Genomic DNA, 11,172 nt, shown 5'->3' with positions numbered 1-11,172 from the left:
AGAAAGAAAGAAATCTAGTCTTTACCATTTAGTAGTTGTCATCATAAATCAGTGTACCATGCTTGAAGAAGGTTATGTAAAAATCTTTGCCATTTCTACAAAGGATTAAAGCCTAAACCTTTGCAGTTTTCAGGATATTACAGAAAAGAGAATAGCAATAATTTGGTGAAAAAAATATTTCTTAGCTCTATTAGTTCTCTTCATGTCTAGGAATATCTGAAATATACCAAAGGCATCTCAAAGGAAGAGTAATGTTTCTTTCTACAGAGTAAGAAAGATGCTGTGGTCTATACTGTTATCTTTACTAAAATACAAATGTCCACTTTACTCAATGGAACCCAGAATGAGGTTCTAGAATTTTTCTCTTTTATTCTGAACCAAACATGTGCTGGTAAATATTTAACAACTGGCTCTCCAGGGGGAAAGCAGATATTTGTCTGTAGCATTAACATAATTATATGGGGTAAAAATCTGCCACAGTGGCTGATTTTATGCCACTTATCTTAGTCTCTTTTGCTGCTGCTATAACAGAGTAACATAGACTGTGTGATTTATATAAGCTTATTGACTTACAGTTCTGGAGGCTGGGAAGTCTAAGAGTGAGGAGCTGCATCTGATGAAGACCTTCTTGCTGCATCATCCCATGGTGGGAAGGCAGAAAGACACAAGAGCACACACAAGAGAGAAGAAGGCTGAACTCATCCTTTTATCAGGAACCCATGCCTGTGATAATGACATTAATCCATTCATGAGGACAGAGCCCTCATGACCTAATCACCTGTTAAAAGTCTCACCTCTCAACATTGTTGCATTGGGATTAAGTTTCCAACATCTGAACTTTGGAGGACACATTCAAGCCATAGCACCACCAAAGCGATGTCACTGAATGCAGAGTTAAGAAGAGATACACAGAATTAGCTCTCACAAAATTTTGTGAGCCAGCCAGATCTCTGATAAGAAATGTAATCTATGCAAAAAAGAAGAGAAAATTAAAAGGATAATGAACAATATATTCCAATTGTGAAGGGCTGTCATAAAAGGTGATGTTTACTCATTCTCTAATTCAATGATATTACAAAACTGTTGTAGGAGATGAGTGATTGGCATAGAACTCAGAAATTAGAGACAGTCACGTTGGATTCAAGTCCTGAATCTGTCATTACTAACTTAGGCAAGTTGCCTGACATTTTGTGGCTTTAGAATCCTCATCTAGAAAACTTAATATGATAGCACTTGCAGAGTTCTAAGAACACTGTCTGGCGTACTCAATAAAATGTTAGCTCTTATTATCATCACGATCATCATCTGCAGAATTGGTATAAAAAAGCTAACTGGTCAACTTTCCTCAGAGGTTTTGAAAATTGAAATATTGCATGTAAAGTAATTTGTAATCTATAAACACTATCCAATCTGATATAGTTTTCCATTGTTACTTACTTAGCTCAGAGATATAAAACTGAAGGAATTCTTAAGGGAAATGTATATTAACTTTTTCTAGAGAGCTTTAAAAATAAGAGAGAATCTCATTGTACATGAAGAATCCTGTCACAGTCACAATAAGAAAGGAGTTTGTTATACTTTAGAGATCATCCGATCCAACCACACATCATATAGATGTGAAAATAGTTGATGAAAATTTAAGTAACTTAACTAAGAGTAAGGACTAGTATCTAGGTCGTTTGACTCATAGTATTCTTTTCATCAAGCACATAACAATATTGGACTCTACAGTTGCCTGCAGGTCCTACTGTCTAGCCAGCCACAGAGGGATGGTAAATAGCAAAATATTCTTTTCCTTATCCCGACACCAGAAACTAGTGGAAGTTTGGACATATATTATATGCTTAATTCAGTATCGAGGTTTGGGATTCACACCCATCAGTATTTTCTCACAAGTAGTGAAAGTGAGGGATCTGTGTTAATGTAAGTCTTTATTTTAATTATTCTAGGGCTACATTTTGCCTGTTTTCTTCAGAGGCAAAAGAAAAGGCCCCTGGTCCACTAGGGTCCAAAGTGTAAGCTTGTCCAAAAAGTCCATCACTTTTCAGGGCTTCAGTTTCTTCATATGTAAAGATAGATGGTTTAATTAGATTACTCAATTTTCAGTTTGAAAAGCATTTATTTAGTACCTATTTGATGGCAAATGTTGTGCTAGACATTTGTGCTAAATACCAAGAGGAGACCAACAAGCTCTTATCTCTGTTGAGATTAAAAGTCCATTGAGGAAGCAGACACACCCATTATATTACAAGTGTAACTGTATTACCATTTGTGCAATAATAGCAATATCTACAAGGTACCACAGAGGAGACAATAACCACTGGTAATGTGGCAGATTTCAAAAAGCGGGTAATGTTTTAGCTAGATCTTGAAGTATGTGTAGTCGTTTCATAGGTGAAGAATTTGCAATAGAGCATTCCAGGCAGGGGAATCAACATTCACAAAAGTAGAGAAGCATCAAAGTGCATTCACAAAGGTAGAGAAGCATCAAAGGTTTGGGTAACATCAAGAAATTTGAAGTGACCAGAATTGAGATTGTCTAGTAATGGTAGCAGTTAACATTTATTGAGCATGTTGTATGAACCAGGAACTGTTCTGTAATCTGTAAAAAAAAAAAGAGAGAGAGAGAGATTTTACTTTCTTTTAAAACTGATAGTATTTTACATTTACTCTACATCTCAATTAAAACCAAACATATTTCAGATGCTCAAAAGCCATTTGCAGTTTGTGACTGCTATATTGGACAATCCCGTCTAAGTGAAACTTTTTGTTGTGCTCTAGTGTTTTTGTTATTGTGGTTTTTGTTGCTCTTTTTTTTGTTTTGTTTTCTGTTTCTGTAATCACAGTTCACATGGTCATCCCTGTGACTCAGAAAACTCAGAGATTCCCTAACCAACCTATTATGCAGTCTTAAAATTTACTACCTTTTGGGTCAGGTTCATTGACATTTTTCTGGGCTGCTTTGGCATTTTTTAGCTTGTCCGGTAGGCAAGTGAATATGCCTCCATATAAGCTTAATAGCAAGAGATATGCATGGTGATTTCTTCATCAGCCCATAGTAGTAGTTGAAACCATGGGAATGGATGAGGTCAGCCACAGAACATGTGTATACACTGCAGAATGAGAAGACAAGTGGACTGAGGATCTTGGAGAAGCATCCACACTCGAGGAGAGCAAAGGAAGAGAAATGGTCAAAAAATTAGGAGCAGAGCCAGGAACAGAGTGGTATCTCAGGAGACAAGGAAGGAGAATCTTTAAAGACAGGAATAGGCAATCATATTGAAACTGCCTTTGCAAAAATTATAACAGCGAGAAAATTATGGTAGTAAAGGAGATCTGATATAACCAACCCCTCATCTTTCTTTGAGCCTTCAAGCTGCCCTTAATTATTCCTGGGCTTGGGCCAAGCTAACTTCCGGATACATTTAGTTTATAATTTAAATAATAATAGCACTTCCTCAAAATGCAACTACCTTTGTAAAGCTAAGGACAGACCACCAGGCTAAGAGGATAAGAGGAGCCTGAATTCTGCCAAGGTATAGACATAAATGATTACTTGCCATTATTCCAGAAGCCACAAAATATGCAACTTCCCCAATTACTTCTGCAGATAAAGTAACTATTGTAGAACCTAAAATTGACCTTTTGAGATGTCTTTTCAGGTTTGTTGCATGTCTGATAACCAATGGCTCCACCTGGACCTGCCAACTGCTCCTGTGGTCTCACCCAAAAGTGACTCAGTGGGCATGAGAACCATTTCCTATGCTCCTATGATTGCATCCCCAACCAGCTGGCAGCAAGTACCTAATTGCCAAGCCACCCCACCTCTCTTCACCCAAAGTATCCTTGAAAAACTCTAGCCTCCAAATTTTCAGGGAGGTTGATTTGATTTAGCCAGCTCTACATGTGTGAAACTCTTTCTCTATTGCAATTTCCCTGTCTTGATAAATCGGCTCTATGTGGGCAGCAGGCAAAATGAACCCATTGGGTGGTTACAATATCAACTGCTGTAGAGAGGTCATGATGATTAAGAAGCTTGTCAGCTCTATCATTATACAATTCCATAATCACTAATGAATGTGTTTTTAAAAAGAAAAAAGTCAAATTTGTTAAAGAAAGTAAAGATGGTATATCCCCCATGAAACTGCCTGCATTAAAATTTTCATTTTAACTAAAAGCTCCCTCTTGTGTCCAGAATGGAGATTTTCTTGAGAGTTGATGAAAAGGCTTTAAAAACATCTGCTGATGTATATCTTTCGTAATATTCTTTTGTAATATTAATTTTTGCCAGTAAATATGTATTAATTTTATAACCAAACAGAAACAATATAACAAAATTTTTAAAACAGGATGGTGTTTTTCTCTAGACTTGAGGCTTCTGTAGAAAGTCATCATGTGAATATAAAAATTCCAGTAAATGTCTGCTACCTTTCTCAAGGGAGTAGTGAAAGTTCTTTGAGAGTAAGTGTCTTCTGGGAAAGACTAACATGTTTAACAATCAACTCAGGTGATTCAGATTCATACTACAGTTTGAAAACTATCTCTTTATGCTCTCAAGCTACCATGTCTCCACTAAAAGGAGAAAAGAAAAATGTCCTCCCTTAGAAGAATCCAGGAGATCTGTAAGGCTCATAGTCCAGACACAGGGAGTGGAGTAGCAGTGGAAGGTGCCAGAAGCAGAGGCTCTAGCTTTGTTTGTTTCACTGTTGGAGGCTCTGGAGAATTAGGGAAAGAACAGTGTCCTAGGAAGCTAGAGGACTAGGGGCTAATATCAGTTCTGCCTCTAAATGGCTGCATGTGTGTAACCTTGGACAAGGCCCTTCCTTTTCTGGGTCTCAGATTTTCCTTTGATGGGACCCTTCTAATTCACAATTTAAGAGTCACACCACAAAAGAGGCAAGACTGTAAAGCAGGCAATGTTTCCCATCCTCTCATCTTACCTGTTTTCACGGCTACTATCCCCATGAAAACCCAAGGTCCTGATGCCACCCACCCTAAACTGTTGAGTACTCTCTACTTCAACACCCTGTGCAAATGAAAAGTAACTTGGACCAGCCTCCACTCCATGTTGAAGTATATCTAGCAAACAAAAAACAGTTAACAGTGACCCAGTGGTTACATTTTCAAAAGGATCTAAGGGTTGTTGCAGAGGAGGGAGTAGAGACCTTTTGTTGTATACCTTTTGTTAGGTATAGGTTGGGTTTTTATTTGTTTGTTTGTTTTTACCATGTATACACTGTATGTGTACAAGTATGCATGTTCATGTATGTGTGTTAAGCAACAACATACTTTGCCTGCCAATTGAAATTCCTTGCCCTCATTACCAAATGCAGTTGAGAAAAGTGAATTCCCAGTGAGTTTTTACTGGTACTATACAATGGTAGAATAATATATACAGTCCAGGAGTCCATTGCTACATGGGACTCAAACAAATTTCTTACGAAAATGAGTTTATTTGGCACTATGGGTTAGTTACTGTGCTAGGTCCTAGAATGAGAACCTAGGGTGAGCTGATTCCAAAATCTGTCTTATCTTCATCATATCATGTATTTTTCTTGACTCCACAGTAAGGAATGGAAAGGCTGTGGCTAAAAGAAAGATCACATGTTTAATGCATTGCTAAGTGGAGAAACAGGGAAAAGCAAATTAGGTAGGTGTGGAGCCTGGGGACACTTGTTTCCGAGTTTTCTTCATATGGTTCCTCTTCTTTTATTCTCCCTCTTCTTCTGTTTTTTGGGTCTTTCATTTCTTCACCTTTTCTTCTCTTTTCTTCTCCTTTTCTTCCTTTCTCTTTTTGTCAAAGACTTTAAAAGAACAATTTCTCTTACCCTCATCTCCTACAAACAGAGATCAATAGAGTGGCAATAGCAATAGGGACTTAGCGCTGATTAAAGTTGACATATCGGGTGTGGTAGCCTATAGCCTGGCAAGGGTGTAACAAGATCACCCAAACTGATCAATTGAGGTTTTGCCTTGGATGTGAGCAAAGCTGTGGTGCAGTAAACAGTAGCAGCTTCGTAGGGAGAGGTGGTTAGGGGTAGGTTATTGGAACATTGACTTGAGTTTTTATTATTATTATTGTTATTCTACTCAATTTAATGATGTACTTAAAAAAGGTATGTGAGAACAAAGGATTCTATGCTCTACTCATGAAAAAGATCAAGGGTTACATTTGGATTGGACTGTTACTACTCACTTGTGATTGGGAAGGAAACAGTTTCATGGGGTTTAGGACACATCTGGGCATTAACCATTACAAGTACAAAGCACACACAGAAACAAAAACAGTGAGTATCAGCAACAATGCACATTGTCTCTTCTCTTTCTCTCTCTGCTCCCTTTCTCTCTTGTCCTCCTTCTTCTTCTTTCTCCTCTCCTCCTCCTCGTTTTTCTCTTTCTTTCTCTTTCTCTCTGTCCCAATCTCTCTCTCTTTCTCTTTCTTTCTGTCCCAGTTTCTCTCTCTCTCTTTCTCTCCCTCTCTCTCTCTCTGAGGTGATCCAACCAGAGATCTCTTCAGAGATTTATTACAATGAAACAGAGAAAATAGAGTAGTTTTGTTCTCCCCTGTAAAGCTGTATGCACAGATCGCAACTCAGCACTCACCAGGGAGTTCTCTCACTTCCCTTCTCCCTTAAGAGAGAAGAGGAAGTAAGCAGCTAGTCAAGCCTGCCTGCTGAAAAGAGGCCAAGCGTGGGGGGAATGACTGACTAGTTTGGGAGAATGACTGAGTAGTTACTCCTGTGCTGTCAAATGGAGTTTGCCTTGAGAGCCAAAACTACTAAAATGGGGTCTGGAAGCTATCAGAGAAGAAATCTGATGCATGTGTGTTTTTACCCACAGTCGTCCATCACCAGGGATTTTTGTGTTTGAGGCATGTTGCAGAGACTCCAGCAAGCTGCTGTATATCAACTGTGATCAGTTTTTAACATCCTGTCATAATCTAAAGGGAAATAACCTCCAAATCTACATACCAGTACTTTTTCTTTTTCTAATTTGCCCTTCGATGCCAAAAATTGAAACAAAAACCTGAAAGGCAAGACTTACATTGAGCAATCGCTAGTTTGGAAAGACCTAGCTTACTTGAGTGTGTGTCTGTGACTACAGAATAGGGTGTGCATATTTAGGTAAAGACAATGAATTTGAGTAATGCCACTTGAATTGTGTGGGCCACCTATTATGTTCCAGGCACTATTTAAACATATATATCTTAACATGCATAAGGCTTAGCACTTTATATGTGTTAAAACTAACAAGAAGAAAAAAATATTCTTCCTGAATGTTATGAACTGAGTGTGCATTCCCTCAAAATGTATATGTTGAAACCCTAGTGCTCAATGTGATGGCATTTGGAAGTGGGGCCTTTGGGGAGTAATTAGGTCATAAGGGTGGATCCCTAATGATAGGATTAGTGCCCTTACAAAAAGAGACATGAGAGAGATAATCTTCTCTCTGCTGTATGAAGACATAGTGAGATGTCAGTCTACAACCAGAAAGAGGGAAATTGGTCAACACCTCAGTCTTTAACTTCCCAGTCCCCACAACTATGAGAACTAAATGTTTGCTGTTTAAGCCACCCAGTCTATAGTATTTGTTATTGCAGACCAAGCTGACTAAGATACTAGGTCAAAAGGGATGTGATACTACAAAAGCGTTTTAGGTTAATGAGATGAAGAAAATAAATACAATTTTCTGCTTAAAGAATATTCAATCATGGAACTCAGAAATTTGTATTATGAATATTATTGCAAAGCAATTTGCAACAATCTTCAGAAAAAAGGTACTATATTAGAAGTTGGAAGATACGCAATCCTAAAATGTGTTAATATTCTCAATCATGTACACCACAGAATAGTTTTAGAAAGTTCCAAGAGGAAAGATTGGGGCCACTATGTTGGGGTTTCTCATTCAATCCCACAGTTCCTAAAAGATATAGTCCGGGGCTAGTGCCAACAATTCCTGGACCTTCTCCTTTGTCTGCCCCTTGAATACTGATAGTCCTCTGAGTTTCTATGTTTGGCCCATTTTCTCTCTAGGTGGTCTCAACCCCTCTGATGACTTTTACTGACATCTGTATGCTGATGCTTTCCAACTCTACATCTCCTCCTCAACATCTCCCCGGGCCTCAAGATTCACATATCAAAAACAAAAAAATGTCCAGTGGACATTTCCATCTGGATTTCCCATAACCATCTGAAACTCAAGATGCTCAAAATGAAATCACTGTTCTCCCAGAATCAGTTCTCCATTATTTTTCTTGGTTGGTGAACCAAAGTTCACTTGTCATTAAAGCCAAAAACCTGAGAGTCCACCTCAACTCCTTTTTCTTTAACCACCATGTCGAATCGGTTACCAAGTCCTGCCACTTTTAATTCTCCAATCACTTATCCCTTCTTTGTCACCCCTGCTTTGCCTTAAACCAGGCACTCCTAATCTCAAGTATGATCTGTTACGATAATTTCCTACCAGCTTTCTCTGCTTCTGGCCTTGCCTTTTCTAATCTCACCCCCTCCAATCCTATCCTCCACTCTGCTACCAGTCTAATATGTGCATCTGTGCATCTGGTAGCCTCCTAATTAAATCATTTTAATGGCTCCCTTTCACCTACGAGAGTAAGTTCAAACTCCTTGGCATAGCGTACAAAGGTCCCCTAAACTTGGTCTCTGCCTTACTTTCTAGCCCTGTTTCTTCTGCTATTTACCTTTGATGCACTTTCTTCTCCAGCAATCCTGAAATACTTGTAGCACTTCCCACATTCCATGCTGTTGCATACTCTATACCTTTGCTCCTGTTATTCCTGCTACTGGAATGACAACCATTCCTATCCTTTCTTTGCCTGGATAACTATTCTTCACCCCTCAAAACTTAGTTCCAAGCTGGGCGCAGTGGCTCATGCCTTTAATCTCAGCACTTTGGGAGGCCAAGGTGGGCAGATCACTTGAGGTCGGGAGTTTGAGACCAGCCTAGCCAACATGGAGAAAGCCCGTCTCTACCAAAAAGACAAAAATTAGCTGGGCATGGTGGTGCATGCCTGTAATCCCGGCTACTGCTCAGGAGGCTGAGGCAGGAGAATCACTTGAACTCAGGAGGTGGAAGTTGCAGTGAGCTGGGATCGTGCCACTGCACTCCAGCCTGGGTGACAGAGACTCTGTCTCAAAAACAAACAAACAAACAAAAACGTAGCAGAAGTAGTCCCTCCTATGGGTAGCCTTTACTGACCTCTCCACCTCTAGAACAATATTCTTCCTCTGTGCTCCTCCAGCACCCTGTATGTGTCTCTTTCTCACGGAGCATACCATATTGTATTGCAACTGTTGGTTTGCCTTTGATTTGAGGTCTGTCTTCTGTACTTTATTGTGAGCTCCTTGAGGGGGAGTAGAGACTACATTGCAACTCCCAAGCAAGCATGAACTATATTCAGTTGATTTTTTTTTTTTTTTTTTTTTTTGAGCCAAGGTCTCTCTGTTGCCCGGGCTGGAGTGCAGTGGCACTATCTCGGCTCACTGCAACCTCCGCCTCCCAGGTTCAAGTGATTCTCTGCCTCAGCCTCCTGAGTAGCTAGGACTACAGGCATGCGCCACCACGCCTGGCTAATTTTTTTGAATTTTTAATAGAGATGGGGTTTCACCAAGATGCCCAGGCTAGTCTCGAAGTCCTGGCCTCAAGTGATCCACCTGCCTCTGCCTTCAGGAGTGAGCCACGGCCTCCAGCCTGTTCAGTTGATTTCTAATGAAGCAATAGATGTGCTTTCCTTTTTTTTTTTAAAGACAGAGACTTGCTCTGTCATCCAGGCTGGAGTGTACTGGCGTGATCTCAGCTCACTGCAACTTTTGCTTCCTGGGTTCAAGCAATTCTTCTGCCTCAGCCTCCCGAGTAGCAGGGATTACGGGTGCAAATGCCACCACACTAGGGTAATTTTTGTAGTTTTAGTAGAGATGGGGTTTCTCCATGTTGGCCAGGCTGGCCTTGAACTCCTGACCTCAAGTGATCTCCCTTCCTCTGCCTCCCAAAGTGCTGGGATTTCAGGCATGAGCCACTGTGCCCCACCCAGAAGTGCTTTACTTTTGACCTCTCCATTTGGATTCATCTCTCTATTCCTATTGCTACTATGCTAGTACAAACCCTAATTATCACTCATCTAAATTCCCTCCCTGTACACAACTTGAACAAAGAGAGTCTTTGATGGATTCTCTAAAGAGTAGAGTCCAAACTCCTTAGGTAGCATACACAAACTGGTCACAACCAACCTTCAGGCCCATTTCCTGCTAATACCTAACCTGCCAACATCTGTACTCCAGCTATGCTTAACTACCATCCATTTGCCTTTGCATGTTCTGTGCCCCTCTTGATGAACCCTTGTTTACCCTTTAGAGTCCACCTTAAATGTGCCCTTCTCCATGATGACCTCTGCAAATTTCTCCAGGCAGTTAGACATGTTTATCTTTGCATTCCTATTGCATCTGTCTATTCTAGCACTTTCTACACTCAATTATAATCATCCACTTAACTTATCTTAGCCTCAGTTTCCTCATCTGCAAATAGGGGATAATAACAATTTCTCCTTTATAGGGTAGTGGTGAGAAGTAAAAAAGACAATGCATGCAAAGCATGTAGCCCTGGATAAATAGGAGCTGACATCAGTTGAGCTCTCAATATGTGCCAGGCACTTTACGTGTATGAATTCATTTCATTGTCCTCATATGGTAAGTACAACTATTGTCTCCATATTCTAAGTGAGGACACGATGACTCAGGGACTGAAATGACTTGCCTAAGGTCACACAATTGGTTAGTTAAAGATCTGGTTGAACCCATGTGGCCTGGTGCCAGACCATGCTCTTAACCACTATTCATCTGTATACACTTTCTCATCCCTACTAAATGTGAACTCCTCTAGGACAGGAGCTACTCTTTTCCTCATCCAAAAGTTAGACTCATAGTCTCTAACTCTCTCAAGTTGGCTCCCTACAGGAGATAGGGATGCAGATTTCCAGCCCTCCACTGTGCTTAGACAATCAGCACTTTACTTTACCTCTCCTCCCTCAATTGCCCCCTGCTATTCAGCTACCTTGCCCTAAAACAACATACTTTACATTTCTAAGCCTGTCTCCAGCTACTGCTTTGCTCCTTTCCATTGCCTCAGTTACTTTAATGCTTTCCAGATCCATATGAAGAG

The sequence above is a fragment of the Piliocolobus tephrosceles genome, chromosome 12 (genome assembly GCF_002776525.5).
Source record: "Piliocolobus tephrosceles isolate RC106 chromosome 12, ASM277652v3, whole genome shotgun sequence".
NCBI classification, from domain to species: domain Eukaryota; kingdom Metazoa; phylum Chordata; class Mammalia; order Primates; family Cercopithecidae; genus Piliocolobus; species Piliocolobus tephrosceles.
Note: the sequence above shows the minus strand (reverse complement) of the source record.